This window comes from Cervus canadensis, chromosome 9 (assembly GCF_019320065.1).
Source record: "Cervus canadensis isolate Bull #8, Minnesota chromosome 9, ASM1932006v1, whole genome shotgun sequence".
Classification (NCBI taxonomy): Eukaryota; Metazoa; Chordata; class Mammalia; order Artiodactyla; family Cervidae; genus Cervus; species Cervus canadensis.
The window spans coordinates 1441665-1457560 of record NC_057394.1 but is presented as its reverse complement, the minus strand read 5'-3'; the positions used below and the strand labels follow the sequence as shown (position 1 = coordinate 1457560).

Sequence of the window (15896 nt, the reverse complement as noted above, 5' to 3'; positions counted from 1 at the left end):
CAGAGGCTCTCTGAGCAGCAGCAAGGCTCCGGAGGGCGATGCTGAGCCAGAAGGGTGCGCCTTCCCGGCGAATCCTGGGTCCTCCGTGCGGAGGGGCCTCGAGCTGGGAGGGGAGGACTGCAGACCAAGAGAGAGGACCTCCCGGGTCTGCGGGCGTCGGGTGGGAGTCTTGAGTCAGGCACGCACTGCTGCTTCAGGAAGCCCTTCCCTGTCTCCTTGTCTTCAGCATGATGTCTGTGATTATGTCAGGGGTGGTGCGTCTCCGTGGACAGCAAGCGCCGTGTAGGGGACCGCACTGTCCTTGCTGGGGTCCCCTGAGAACACTGGACCCCTCGGGAAGGATGAACAGCTCATGATCAGTGTGGTTGGGCCCAGGTGCCCCCAGCTACTCTGCTCAGGGACTAAGGCCACAGTCAAAGGCCCTCTGAGTGTCCCACCCTGAACGCTCCGCAGGTCGAAGCAGGTGACTGCCCAAGATGTTTTTGTTTGATCTTGAATCATCTGAATTGGGATTGTGGGGCTGTTTTCCAAGTGGAAAGCAAAGCTAAGCTCATTCCTTGGGTTACACAGAGCTCACATTTGGGATGAGCTGACATGGGTTAGGCACAGACGACCCCCCCACCCACCCAGCTTCCCTTGGCGGGGAGGTCGTCACTGTCAGAAGCGTGATAGCAACTGTCAAATGTGCATGAAATCAGCCGTGCAGATGGTGAAACAGAAGTCACGGCTGCCTTTGTTCTGTGACAGGGGGAACGTTTCAAATTCTTCATCAAGGAGGAAACGGAATTCCAACACTTCCCCATCTAATAAAGGGGCCCGACCCCTTCTGGAGGCTCGTAGCTGACATTCGGTTGTGCAGAGCAGGTCAGCCCCTCTAGCCCAGGAGGACAGGCTGGTAGACTGTGGGGACATCCTCACCAAACGGTTTTATCTGATGTGAAATCTGAATCCGTGCGGCGGCCAAGACACGTGTTCAGAGGTGACCCAGGTCCAGCCTCCGTGCTCCAGGCTCCTGGGTCCTGCACACGGATGGCGGTCTCCCCGCCTGGCTCCTGCACACGGATGGCGGTCTCCCCGCCTGGGTCCCGCACGCGGATGGGGGTCTCCCCGCCTGGCTCCTGCACACGGATTGGGGTCTCCCCACAGGGAAGAGGCTCCCAGAGACCTGCTTTGTTGCCGCTCCTCCCTTAACCGTTCCCGGGCCTGGGACAGACCCTCCCCAGGGCTCTGCAGCTCCGGGTCCCCTTGCTCCCCCACCTCAGTGGTCCTCGTGGGGCGGCTGCCTGTGTCCCGGGTGGGAAGACCAGGGGGGCCCTGGAGGCAGTGAGGCTCGGCTGGTCAGCCGCCCCACGGATTCCTGCGGAGACCGTGCAGATGAGACCTCCAGACGCCGAGAGTCCCTCAGAAGCTCCCCTTCCTGGGGGCAAACTAGGAGCTTCACGTCCTCACCTGGCTCAGAGGGTCAGGAGGGTGTGAGGAGTGTCACACGTGTGCACGCTCGTTGCTCACTCGTGTCCGACTCTGTGACCCCACGGGCTGCAGCCCGCCAGGCCCCTCTGTCCCTGGGGTTCTCCGGGAAGAACACTGGCGTGGGTTGTCATGCTCCCGGCCGGGGATCGTCCCGACCTGGGGATCGAACCTGCGGCTCCTGCGGCTCCTGCACTGCAGGTGGCTTCTTTACCCCTGAGTCACCCGGAAAGCAGAGCTGAGTCTGGGCGCTCCCAGGCGTCCTGCCGGGGCGGCTGTCTTCCTGCCCCTGCTCAGACCAACTGGCACATGAAAGGGCCAGTGGGGCCCGCGACCTGGGAGGGGTGGGGATGCTCCTGGGAGGCGGCCCTGCTATCTCCTCTCTCCAGCCACCAGCTGCCCCGGGCGGGGAAGGACGGGGCGAAGGAGCGGAGTGGCGGGTCAGGGGGTTGCGCCATTCCTGGTTCCCGAGGACCCGCGTGCTGTCTCCACAGAGGCTGCACCCACTGAGCTCCCCTCAACGGCGCATCGGGGTCCCCTTTTCTCCACACCCTCCCCAGCGCTTGGTATTTGTGCTCTTTTGGACAGCAGCCCCTCTGACAGGTATGAGTTGATAGCTCGTTGAGGTATTTGACTTGCTTTTTCCCGGTGATTAGTGATGTTTCCAGGTACCCTTCGGCCATTCATACATCTTCTTTGGAAAAATGTCTATTCAGGTCTTCTGTGTGTTTTTTAATCATCTTTCTTTTGTTTCCTTGATGTTGAGTTATATGAGTTATTACACTAAATGAAATGTCAGAAGGAGAAAGACAAACCCGGCATGTTTTCATTTACAGGTGGAATCTAAACAACAAGACAAACAAACAGATCAAACAAAGTGGGAAGAGACTCAGGGAACAATCTAGGTTAGAAGGGTGGGGAGTGAGGGGGCGGGCGCGATAGGTGAGGGGCATGAAGGGGTGGACATTACCAGTTAGAAAGTCAGTCACTCTTGGGGGTGTAATATCCAGCACAGGCGAAATAGCCAGCGTTATAACAGCTTTCCATGGTACACAATCTACAGAAATACCAACACAATCAGTGTGTTGCACACCTGAAATCAATGTAATATCGTAAGCAACTATACTTCAGTCTCAAAAAGGACTGTTAGAAGGGGGCAGCTTTGAAATCTACACATCCAAATACAGGTTTTCCTCCAACAGAAGGAGACAAGGAGTCAGTCACTGCACACCTTTAATTCACATCGGGAAGTAAGCTTGGCTCATACGTCTTATAGATTGCACGTGACGGGATCAAGACAAATACACTGTGAGGTCCTGTGTACACGCTTCAAATAAACACAGTGGATGAGCAGCGCTGAGCACACCTGTCTGGTCGGCTTTGAGTGTGAAGAGAGTGTGTACGTTTCTCTGGCTTGTACAAGCCTTAGACTTTCATTCCAAACGCTAGAAACCCCATTAAAACCAACTTGAGCAAAATAGGGGCAGTCCTTGGCTGGTTATCCCACGTATGTGTCTGTGTCCTGATCTTCTCCTCCAGGGGAACCTGTCAGACAAGATCAGGGCCCGCCCATGTGGCCTCACTGTAATTTAATCGCCTCTTTAAAAGCCCAACCCCAAGGGCAGTCGCACTCTGAGTCCTGGGGGGTTAGGGCTTCAGCATGTGGTTTTAGGGGGACATAGTTAGGCCACAGCAGCGGCCTTCCGCAGCCTTGCCCAGCACACATGACTTGTCCCCAGACGGCGGCCTGGTGTCTGGCAGCAATGCTCAGAGTCAATGCTGGCAGGAATGAGTCCAGCCTCGTGAGTTTAGTAGGGCTCTGTCAGTCATGTTTCAGGGATAAGAACAATGCTCTCCAGTTTAAAACATCTAAAAATATTAAATATCTAAAATATTAAAATATCTAAAAATAACCTCCATGTTATCATTTTCTTTTTAGGTTTTCTACACATTTTTTCCCTATAATTTAAAAAAGCATGGCAAGAAACTAAAATTATCAAGTGCTTTTAAATTCAGAAACTTTTGCTGAGAAAACGTGAGCCCTGGTTGTTTAAAATCGATGTCCACCTTCCAGAGGGTGCTTCCCCAAGCGTGGGCACGCACCCCAGGGACCTCGGTCTGGGGGCTGAGACGGGACCACGGTGGCCTTGCTCTTACACACACACCTGTCACTGGTCTTCGGTGGATTAGGGGGAAGGAAACCTCTCCCACCATTAAGGTGCCCTGAGAGGATTAATCTGCTTTTGTAACTCTGCCAGAAACGGCCGCTCTAATCCAGCTGTTGACGAAGTCCGGCCGGGCGGGGCTGGGGTGCGGGGCCTGCTGCTCTGCCCCCGAGCCCTTGGTCCCCGCGGTATTGTGACGAGCATCCTGCTTCTTTTGCGGCTGTTCTGTTCCCGTGCCCATCCTGTAACTTCCCACTGCCGCTTACTCCGTGGAACGCGAGTTGCTGATCCACAGGAGAACCACCGCAAAAGTGCATGTGAACTGCTGGGAATTACCCAAGGGAATGATGCGTCGTGCAATTGTATACTTAGCAAGGTGATCTCAGTGTGAAGCTGGGTACGTTTTTATTTGGAAGACTGGGCTGTACATATAGCAATCTAGTTAAACCTGTTAGCATATGCCTAGAATTTTGGTTCCAAAATACAGCTTTTAACCAAGTGGGAAAGCTTCCTAGAGGACGCGGGACTTGGATCGGCCTTTTGAGTAAGGCTGAGTGACAGGCTTGAGGCAGCAAAGCGCTGCAAACAGGGGCCTAGCGTGGGGGGGCAGGGGGGCAGGGTTGAGTGCTCTGGGCCCCTCACTCAATCCCAGGCTTGCCACCAGGCCTGCTCTCCCGGGCTGGACTCTTCCACATGGGGACACAGCAGGGCTGGCGGGAAGTCTGCTTCCTGTTTGAGGCGATGTTTCTCTGTGGCTTCTCTGGCTGTTTTGTTACTAGTGACGCTTACCCAGTGCCAGGCTTGTGGTGCGTATAACTAGCAGAAGCCCTGCTTTCCGTCAGTTCAGACGTGAACATCTATATAAGGAGAGTGGAACAGAGCAGAGCCGGCGGGGAGGGGGCGGTTGGAGTGACATCGGTGCTCCTGGTCAGGGCGTCAGCCCCGGGGACGCGTCGCACACGTGCACATGGGCAGTCACCCTCTGACAGTGAGTCGTCCCTGATTTTGCTGTGATTTGGAGTCAGTGTCTCCAGCTTCCTGCAGACTCTGAAAAATGCACATTCTCACTCTATGGGTCCTGGAGGGGAGGGACCTGGGCCCGTGTTTCCAGCAGCTCCCAGGAGATGCTGGTGCCTCGGGGACGTGCTCTGAGCAGTGAGGCTCTGGGCCCCTCTGAGTGGAGTCTGAGGACCGCTGGTCCCTGCGCCCTGCACCTGCCGGGTCGGAACCCCTGGGAGGGAGGACCCTGGCTGCAGGACAGAACGTGTGTCCTGGCCCAGCGGGGCTCCCCCTGCAAGGGGCCCCTCCCTGGCTCCGCCCCATCCTGGACCTGGGGCACCTGAGCCAGCTTGCGTGCCTTGCAGTTTCCAGAAGGAGACCCTGGGGCACTGGCTCAAGTCAGGTTGGTTATTTGGGAGGAAAGAAAGCTGAGCGGCGAAGAATTGATGCTTTTGAACTGTGGTGTTGGAGAAGACTCTTGAGACTCCTTTGGACTGCAAGGAGATCCAACCAGTCCATCCTAAAGGAGGTCAGTCCTGGGTGTTCATTAGAAGGACTGATGCTGAAGCTGAAACTCCAGTACTTTGGCCACCTGATGCGAAGAATTGATTCATTAGAAAAGACCCTGATGCTGGGAAAGATTGAAGGCGGGAGGAGAAGGAGATGACAGAGGATGAGATGGTTGGATGGCATCACCGACTCGATGGACATGAGTTTGGGTGGACTCCAGGAGTTGGTGATGGACAGGGAGGCCTGACGTGCTGTAGTCCATGGGGTCGCAAAGAGCCAGACACGACTGACTGAACTGAACTGAACTGAGGGGCTGACACTGAGCCCCTTCCTCTGCTTAGGTCTCTGCAGAAGAGATGCCTCCCAGTCGTCCATGTCAGAAAACACGCCTTCTTCCCCTAAGCCTTTCCCCATCCAGCCTCTATCCTGTCTCCTACGTATCTGGAAGCCCTGTCTGTGAACCATCACCACGGCCGCCTGCTCTGGGCATGGGTGCCCAGCTGGCCTGCACTCTGCTATCTGCCTGGTCCTAGCCCACGGGTCTCTCCAGAAATCTCAGATTTACTGTGCTTTCCTGCAGAGGTGCCTAGCGGCTCCTGTCCTCGGGACGGGCTCTAAAGTCTTCGGTGAGGCTGCGGAGCCTGTGTTGTCAGCCCCCACCTCCTCCAACCTCATCACACCCGTCACCCTGGGTCTAGGAATCACCCCTTATTGTGGGACCCTAACCCTGACATTGCAGGGGTTACCCAGCTGCCTGGCATAATGCTAGGGAGGACCACGAGTAGATGCATTTCTTACCAGGCAGCGGGCAGACAGCTCGGTGCTTGGTAAGGAAAGGTAGAAGGAACGGTGAATAAACTAACAAGTGTTTGCTGGCGGGGTGTGTGGTCTCCCATCAGAGGGCTCCGTGTCAGGGGGGCTTCAGTAAGGAGTCTGACCAAGCGCATCCGTCACTCTGGCTTCCTGTGTCCCCCCTCACGGTGGTCCGCGCGGGGCAGCGGAAGCGCCAGCAGCTGATGGGCCCCCTGCTCTTCACCACGTTCATCTTGAAAGGACCTTCTCAAGACTCTTTATCCTCGTCATCTTCTGTTGGTTTAAACTTGATGTTCCTCGATCTCCATCTCATCTATCCTAGGGTGTTTTTCATTTTACCTCTAGTGGGTTTTAAACTTGTAGCTTAATCTTCCCCCTCCCTCATCTTTTGAGCTTTTTATCTCAATGGATTTTGGATTTGGCTTTTATTTCAGTCTCATCAATCATATCTTATTTTCAATATTACTTTCCTTTTATAGGAGCATTCCCACATGCAAGTGCTCTGGATCAGACCGTTCAAACACAAAGTATCTCCACGTGAGATTCATAAAGATGTTATCTCATGCTTTCTTCTAAATGATAAGAAAACGCTGTCACACTCAGGCTACTAATGCTGGGTTTTCGTGAATGAAGTGAGGTGGGGAGCAGGCTTCTGGGTTTCCCTGGATGACCAGGGGTCCTGTTCTCGCCTCGCTCATCCACAAGGCCTGTTGGAAATCAGCCTTCCCGCGCGTGGACCCGTTTCTAGCCTCTGTACTGTACTTCACTTGATCGTCAGCCACCACCACGCCCTCCTGGTTACTGAAACTACACAGCAAGTCTCTGTGTCTGGTTGATGGTTTTCCTGCTTTGAGCTGCTTGTATGGTATTTATAGTAATGTGGGTTTTAATGTTTTTAAGGCAAAAGTAACCTCGAAGTCCTGTGTGCACATGACTTTTATTTGCTAATGATTTTCAGTATTTTTGCATTTGTGTACATGTGGGTTTTTGCTCATGTGAAAGGTTGGCCTGTCGTCTCTTTTATATTATCCGTGATTTTGATAACTAGCCCAGTAGGATGAGCTGAAGGAATGTTTGTTCTTTCTACATTCTCTGGAATACTTGACTGATGGAGTTGTGCAATGATTGGTAGAACTTGCCTGTAAAACCATCTGTATTTTCTTTGCAGATAGATTTTAAAATATTGATTCAAGGCATTTAACGGTTTCAAGATCATTCAGTCCTGTAGGGGTCAGTTTAGCTAAATTGTTTTACATAGGAATTTATTATTTTCACATTTTTTACAAATTATTTGTCCTAGATGTGTTTTAATATTCTTTGATAAATTTTGTTGCTTATACATACTTAACCAATTTTTCTTTTATACTATGAATATTTTATCTTTTTATACTGTGAATATTTGTTAATTTGATTAATCTTTTTCAAGGAATCAAACTTAGGCTTTGCTTATCCTTTCCCCCTTTATTTTCAACTGCCTTGCATCTTGTGCATTACTGTTTCCCTTCTTTTGCTTTGTTGAGTTTATTCTGCTATTCTTGCAGGCTATGCTATTCTTCCAGCCTTTTAAAATTTTCTAATATAATTTGTGCATGTGTGCTAAGTCGCTTCAGGTATGTCTGACTCTTTGCGACCCTGTGGAGCATAGCCCACCAGGCTCCTCTGTCCATGGACTTCTCTAGGCAAGAATACTGGAGTGGGTTGCCATTCCCTTCTCCAGGGGTCTCCCCGACCCAGGGGCGGAACTCGAGTCTCTCCCATCTCCTGCGTTGGCAGGCGGGTTCTTTACCCCTGGGAAGCCCCTCATATAATTTAAGACTATAAATTTGCCTTTTACTGTGACCGTGGCTGCATCTCACAATTACTGACGCCTGATACTTTTAGCAAGTATTTTCTAACTTCCGTAAGGATTACTATTTTGATCCAGGAGGCTTTTTCTTCTTCTACTTGTATTGAGCCCAACTGACACAGAGCTCTGTGTAAGCTTTAGGCGAATTGCATAATGATTTGACATCATGAAATGATCATAAGGTTTTTGAAAGTATGTCTTTTGCTTCACATGAATTTGTTTTAAAATCATTTCATTATTGATTTTGAATTTAACATATTTATTGGCCCTAAAATGCTACACAAGATGTATTAAGATTTCAGAAATGTTAAGATGTGGGAAAATGGCAACACCAAGTATAAGAGCCCCTGACTGTAAGACACATCCCAATTTAGAGACACTAAAAACCAAAAAAGAAGATTGTGTTTTAGAATCTATAAAATTGTGTTGAAGTCAGAAACGATGTGTCCATATTATATCAACTTACTAAACTACGGTGCACTTAACTTTATTTCCTAGCATGTGGTATTTGTAAATGTTTCTGGAGTGTTTGAAAAAATTTGATTCTTATCTCTGTTTTATCCTTATTTTATCAACCCTTTCAGAGTATTGTTCATATATTTTATATCCTTACTGAATTTTGTCTATTTGGTCTATTGATTATTCACAGAATGTATTTTAAAATCTGCTTCTCTGATGCTGGATTTCTCAAATTTTCCTTACAATTTCACCTATTTTTGTTTTATGTATTTTGATCGAGTTATCAGGAACAGAAGTGCTTAGAATTGTTACACTTTCCTGTTGAACTGAGCTGTTTATGCCTTGTATTAATATGTAATAACCTTTTTTTTTTTTAAAAAATGTAACCATTAATGCCTTTGGCCTTAATTGTTTTGTTTTCAACTTATACCAATATACTAATATCAGTGTCCCTTGGTTACTTTTTTTTAGAACATAGTTTTCCTTTTTGTTTTTGAGTTTTGCCTGTCTAAGCTCTTATACTTTTTTATCTATCTCTTATTAACAACATATAACTGGGATTTTAAAAATTCAGCATGATAATCTTAACCTTTTAATTAGAAAGTTTTATTCATTAGTACTTATTGTGATTAGTGATAATGGAAATTTCTACTATTTTCCTTCATGCTTTCTATTGAATATTTGTCCTCCCTTTGTTAGCTTTCTTTTTTCTTTCTGTTCTTACATCCTTTTAAATTAATTGATTTTTAATTTCTTCCCATCTTATTTTCCAACTCAATTTGGAATACATTCTATTTCTAGGATATTGTTGATTACCATAAAATATTAATAATCCATAAGTCATTTGAGTTGACAAAGTATACAGCTAATATTTACCCTCTTTACAAATGATACAAGAAACTTGGAGTTCTTTTTATTATAAATTATATGTTGCAGTTGTTCTGTTTCTTAGTTCTATTTTGTTATTTTTAACCACACAAATTATATGTTATTATTTTCCACAGCTAATGTTTGTTTAGACTTATCCACATATTTACTATTTTCTTTGATAAATATTCTTTGTATCTCAGATCTTTTTTTTTCTGGGGTCCTTTCTCTCTTCCTAGAGTTTTCCCTACAGAAGTATCTCTAATGAGGGTCAGTCATGAGATTTTTGAAATATTTTTCCTTCATCATCATTTTTTAAAAATACATTGAACTGACCTATAATTTAAAGTAAACATCTATTTTTTCTCAGCAGTTTAGATATTATGCCACAGTCTTCTGTTTTCCCTATTACAGTTGAGAAATCAGCTATATTTCTAAATCCTGTTTTCTTTTAGAAAATCTATTTCTTTCCTCCCATTTCACCGACTCGATGGACATGAGTTTGAGTAAACTCCAGGAGTTGGTGATGGACAGGGAGGCCTGGCGTGCTGCGATTCATGGGGTCGCAAAGAGTCGGACACGACTGAGCGACTGAACTGAACTGAACTGAAGAAGTTTTTCTTTGTCATTTGTATCCATCAGTGTCATTAGAATGTGTCTAAATGTGAATTATTAATTACCCTTCTTGGGATTTATGGACATCCTAAATATGATCAGTCATATCTTTAAAAAATATTGGGAAAATTTCAACTATTCTTTTTTCAAATACTGTGTCTCTTCCATTCTATTTTCCCTCTAGAATTCTGATCAGAAACATACTCTATTTTCTCACATTGTGCTACGCCCGTAAAAGGCTAATCTGCATTTTCCTTCTCTTTTCTTTCTTTCTCTGCTTCATTCTAGAATGTTTTTGACAAGGAGGTCTATCTTCCAATCATATAATTCTCTCTTTAGCTCTGTCTAGTCTGCTGTGTAACTTTTCTATGACAGTTTCTATTTTTAATTATCAGATTTTTCATTCTTTTAAAAGTTTAACTCTCAGGCCACCATTCTACATACAATCAAGAAAGCTTTTAGCTTGTGTTAGTGCACTCCACTCACTGTTATTATGTTCACTATCACCAGTGGAAAGCACATTAGGAAGAATAAAATGATTGTCTGATATCACTGACCTGTCCTTAAGTCTTGACTCTGAGACCAGAAATTGATTAGGGCATTTGTCATATCAGCTCAATAGAAACTCATATCTATTGATGTTTAAACCAAACTTTTTCACCAATACTCCTTTGAGCTGTGGGCAATTTGTCCAAATAGGGAGGAATCCCAGCAGGGAAAAACAAAACTGTGCTATAGATCCTTCCTCATGTAGATGATTACTTAATGACTGAATACTAGTTTAGACAAGCTAGGTACCACCTCCTTGACAGACAGGATAGTAAGGTAAATAAATGTTCCCCTGTGGGTTCTCATAAAGTAACATTTTGTGGCAAACCCTGACCCCCACTGCTATGAAGCTATTTATGATCTTTATACCATTTGGTGTGAATATTCATACACTTAACTGCAGAAATTTGTTTGATTATGGTCTGCTGCCTGAGATCCCCTTGACTTGTTAAATCAGATTGGTATTTGGTAGGATTTCCTTTCTAAAATACAAAAAGTTATTGATTCTGAAAAACAACTGGCCTTGGGGGTTTTAGATAAGGGATCATGGCCCCTTAACGTTTATGCCATTGTGTTCTAGCAAGAAGGACACACCACGAAGTGTAGACTGTACAAACTGCTTGGTTTAGAGTAAACCCTCGATAAACCCGAGCGCTCTGGGGGTTGTTATCGGACCACTTCTGTTGTCAGAGCCCCTCTGATTGTCATACTTCCTAAAGTGGTCTTGGGGACAAGGGACAGGAAATGTGGAGCTTGGCCCCTTGATACTTCTGTGGTGTCTTGCATTTCACATGCCAGCGTGCCAGCAACATGGGCTTTTAGAAATTCACTAGGCACTGATGTGGCTGGAGCCAGCCAGACTGAAAACTTCAATCTAAGTGACTCAACGGGGGGAGAGAAAGTCATGGGAATATGGAACAACGTGCTTGAGAAATCAAATGAATGAACACAAAATTGTTAAGACCCTCCCCAGGTCCTTAGAAGGGGCCGTGCAAGCGGGAGGCCAAAGTCTCGGCTTCAGCGGCTTCTCGTTGGACATGAGCCCTGACTCGGGATGCAGTCTAAGCACCCGTGCAAACCGCGCTTTTGGAGCATCCCTCTGAGTTGGCCGTTGGCTGGTGGCCCTGCCCTTCCTTTGCCCACAAGTTCACCACAGAATGCTTGCACAGCCGAGTCCTCAGCCCTCTTCATCTCCACTCAGTCTGGAAGGAATGGGTGTCTCTTTCAAGAATTCTGACGGGCTTGAGGCTGAGCCTTCCAGAAACAGATCCAGCTCCGTGACCCCTGCTGCTTTCCGCACACAGCCTGGGCCACTGGCGGCTGCTAATTAGGGAGACCAGGAGGGCGCGCCCTTGGAGTGAGGCGGGAGGCGCTAAGCCCAGAGGGCGCCTCGATGATCAGTGTGAGAGTTCGGGTGCAGGAAGTGGGGGTCCAAACTCACGCCCTGTGCATCCAGAATAATCTGGAATCTAAGGCGGGCAAGAGGCCTCGCTGACCTGCTCACTGCTGACCCCCAGCCCCCCGCCCGTGACACACCTGACCCGGTGCCTGCGGAGGGACGGATCCACAGAACAGGGCTCTGAGCGGGGCAGGAAGGCGGGCAGGACTCTGAGGGGCAGGGCTGAAGCCAGAGGGAGTTGGAGATGAAACAGGTGAGTCCTCCTCTCTGAAACAAAACGAGTCCTGCCAAGAAGTGCGGAGACAGATCCCGAGCCGCTGGTTGGGAAAGGGAGGGAAGTCCTTAGCTGAGTGCTCCGGGGTGAAAGCAGGTCTCAGGGAGCCGACACTGGGGCCTGGCAAGGGCCAACCACGCGGTCCTGAAGCCGCCCGCTCGCTTCCAAACACGCCTGCCCGGGGCCATTCCCTCCCCAACCCGCCGCCTCTCCCTCCAGGACGGGAGCGGACGCGGCGGCCTGGAAACGTGTGAGCTGATGTTCACGGCAGCCCAGACGTGCTCTGCTGGCCCAGCGCCGAGACTCCGAGGACAGACCCGACACTGGGAGGGCTGGAGCGCAAAAGCGCAAGAGCAGCTCGGTCACTCCTGGGGCGGAGCAGCCCCCGAGCGACCACGGGCGACGCCGTGAGCGGGAAGCGTTAATGCGTCTAGCCTCTGAAAGTCTGTGGCCGTTTTAAAGCAGGAGGAAAAACCACTTGAAGTAAGCATGTTAAACTATAGAAGCCTAAAATATAATCTAGTATTCAGCAACACCACCAACGCGTTAAAAATATCTCAAGAGGTGGGAAGAAGGGGAACTCGAAGAACTCAAACCCGGGGTGTGAGATGGCGTTTCCACTGATCACACGGTGAAGGGGCTGAAGTGATGTTTACCCAACACGTTTACGGGAAATAAGAACATTGAAAGACGCGATGGGAGAGCAGGAGAGAGGGATTCCTTTCAAACCACTAAGCTGGCCAACGTGGAAAGAAGTAGGCCCAGGCGGATGGGGCTGGATTAGACCAGCGCGGCGGGGCCTGCTGGTGGCAGCGTAGAGCGGCGGGGCCTTTCCTGAGGAGAGAAGGCCCTTCAGGAGCCGCGCGGTGGGAAGACATGACAGTTGGACGTGAGGGCGGCGCCGCCGTCGCCGCGCCTGGGCCCAGAGGAGCGGGAGGAAGGCCAGGCCCGCTCAGGCGGCGGCTCCAGCGCGAGGCCGCTGCTGGCCTCTCGGTCCACCGCCGCGGGGCCCGGCCTTCAGCCGCCTGCTTCCCCCGCTGAGCCCGAGTGCTTGGTCTGCAGCTCCGCGGTCGCGCTCTCGCCTCCAGGAGTAACACCCGCCGACCGCGAGCTCCGCGCCCCTTTGGCAAGCAGGACCCGACAACGCCTCTGGGGCGAGAGAGAGCCGGGGCGAACGGGATGCTTCACAGATGGAGGGAACCAGACAGGCGGGCCCGCGGCGCCCACCGCCAGGCCCGGAAGTTAGGCTCAGAGAAAGGGCTTCCCGCCCCAGTCTGAATTCTCAGCGTAAGGAATGACTTGACGCGCTGGGTCCTGAACCCCAGAGGCCTCACTTGGGGATGTTGCCTCATCACTGGGGCTGCCCAGTGGGTCAGTAGTGAAGAACTCACCTGCAATGCAGGAGACACAGGACAGAGATGTGGGCTCCATCCCTGGGTGGCGAAGATCCCCTGGAGGAGGGCATGGCGACCCACCCCAGTATTCTTGCCTGGAGAATCCCACGGACAGAAGAGCCAGGAGGGCTGCCGTCCATGGGGTTGCGAAGAGTCAGACAGGACTGAAGCAGCTGAGCATCTCGTTGTTTGCTTTTTAAAAAAATTACATTGAGTTTGATTGCTCTAATTGAAAAAAAATGCATGCTGATTGTAGGGAAAGTGAATGTTAAAGATAAAGTAGAGATCATAACATATGAGAAAGTTTATATCCTGTGCTTACACTTAGCGTCATATCATGAAAATTTCCCCATAGCATGAAACGCTTTTCTAAAGTGATTTTTGAATATTATGCAATGGTCCCTTATAAATGCACAGTTAAGTCAATTTATTTTGAAGAATTTTCCTCTTGATGAATATTTAGGTTTTTATTCCCCAAGTTTGATACAGAAAATTACAATTTAAGTCCTTGGTCATAATCTTAGTGTTTCTTTCTAATTATTTCCTCAGGGGACAAACTACAGTTGCTGGTTCAACAGGAGGGAGACATTTGCGAGACACCTGAGACACTTTGAAGATCAGGACTCCAGCAGAAATTGTGTACAAATGAATACACCCGTCAACAAGGTAGGGAACAGTTTCTGATTCCTAGCTACACTTGGCAATCTGAGTGTTGTCATTTTTTAAATGTTTGCCGTTTTGACCACAAACAATGGTATCGAGTTTTAGGTTGTTCTCTTTTGGTTGTTAGTGAGATGAAGAGTTTTCCTATGGTGACTGGCTGTTTATTGGTCTACCTTTCTGAATTGCCTATTTGTAGCCATAGTCTGTTCTTCTATGGAGTTACTTTATTCTCCTATTGATTTGCAAGCTCTTTCTTACATATTAGAGTGTTTAATGATTTTTTGGGTATTGTATATATTCTAAATATTTCCCCATAGGCATTTTTAACAGTAAAAAGATAAGAACATTTTAAGTTGTCAAATCTATCAAATTTTTCCAAGTGTTTCTATTTCAATGCTATTGTTTACAAAGTCTGTCTTCACACTCTAGAAGTAAGCATATAAAATTTTCTTCCTCTGGTTTTTTCTGGTTTATTCATTGGCAGTTATCTTGTAGTTTACTTAGATGCATGTCAAAATTTACTTATTACTAATGGCAAAGCAATTATATTGGAAGAATTCACTTAATAATTTTTTCTCCACTGAGTTAAAATGCATTTTTACATCACATTAACGACATAGTTTGTTCTATTTCTGCTTTTTTGTCTGTGCTGTTGGACTGTTTACCTCACCTCTGGCCGTTGCATGGTGTTTGAGTTAGTGCTATCCCAGGTATTACGCTTTAATAGGTAGCTGTGGTCCTTCTCAGCTATTTCTCTCCTTAGTGATCTTTATTTTCCTTGCCCATTCATACTTTCTTATAAAGTTTGATATAACTTGGTTAAAACTGTGTTGTTGGTCATTTTACTGGAATTTCTTTCAGTTTATTAAATAATCTCAGGATGAACTGACATTTCTGGAATACATACTGTGGCTTTTCTATCTACGAATATTAAATACTTCTTATTTTATTTATATCTGTTCCCTCAGGAAATATTTGCTTGATAAGATGCGTTTCATCATATTTTAGTGTCTTTTATGTTGTATGGTTTTTCTGAATGGATTTTTTCATCATTGCCAACATCTGGGAATTATATTATTTTTTGTGTATGTGTTTTTCTACTGGTTGTCTAAATAGGTCCTAAAGTTTCTATTTAGACTTTTATATTAAAAAGTCTAAATAGACTTTCTATTTAGACACTTTGAAATTTATTATTACTTTTTTGAGAGAGTAGTAGAGGAGAAAATCTTACTGTAGGAAAACAATGGCAATTTTGCCTCTTCCCAGTTCCTCCAATTTTCAGATGATGGTGAACATCGGAGTGCAGGGGCATCCTAGCCTTCTGCTGTCAAAGCATCATCACTATGATGATGCAGACTGCAGAGCCTCCATTTTGAATTCACATCTCTTGTGAGCTGTTAAAATAATACATAAATGTTCCCACTGATCACCAACTGATCTCTAAATCGTTTTTCTTATTCTCAATGTTTCCTTTACATTTTTCTATCTAAAGAAATTATATAGCTTTGCCTCTGTTGGTTTGAAGAATATGTGTTGTGCTTAGTCGCTCAGTCGTGTCCAACTCTTTGCGACTGTATGACTGCAGCCTGCCAGGCCCCTCTGGTCTACGGAGATTCTCCAGGCAAGAGTCCTGGCATGGGCTGCCATGCCCTCCTCCAGCGCATCTTCCCAACCCAGAGATCGAACCCAGGTCTCCCGCATTGCAGGTGGATTCTTTACCATCTGAGCCACAAGGGAAGCCCAAGAATACTGGAGTGGGTAGCCTTTCCGTTCTCCAGGGGATCTTTCCAACCCAGAAATCGAACCGAGGTCTCCTGCATTGCAGGTGGATTTTTTACCAGCTGAGCTACCAGGGAAGAATATAAACTTAGGTGTT

At 47.5% G+C, this 15896-nt stretch overlaps 1 long non-coding RNA gene across 2 annotated transcripts in view; it reads left to right on the top strand.

The window, feature by feature from the left end:
• Positions 1-15896, top strand: part of LOC122447471 — a 300507-nt gene that overhangs the window by 181287 nt on the left and 103324 nt on the right. For both annotated transcript variants that reach the window (XR_006271247.1, XR_006271246.1), the window contains exon 3: positions 13907-14023. This is a non-coding gene — a long non-coding RNA (uncharacterized LOC122447471). The remainder of the gene's footprint in view (positions 1-13906; positions 14024-15896) is intronic.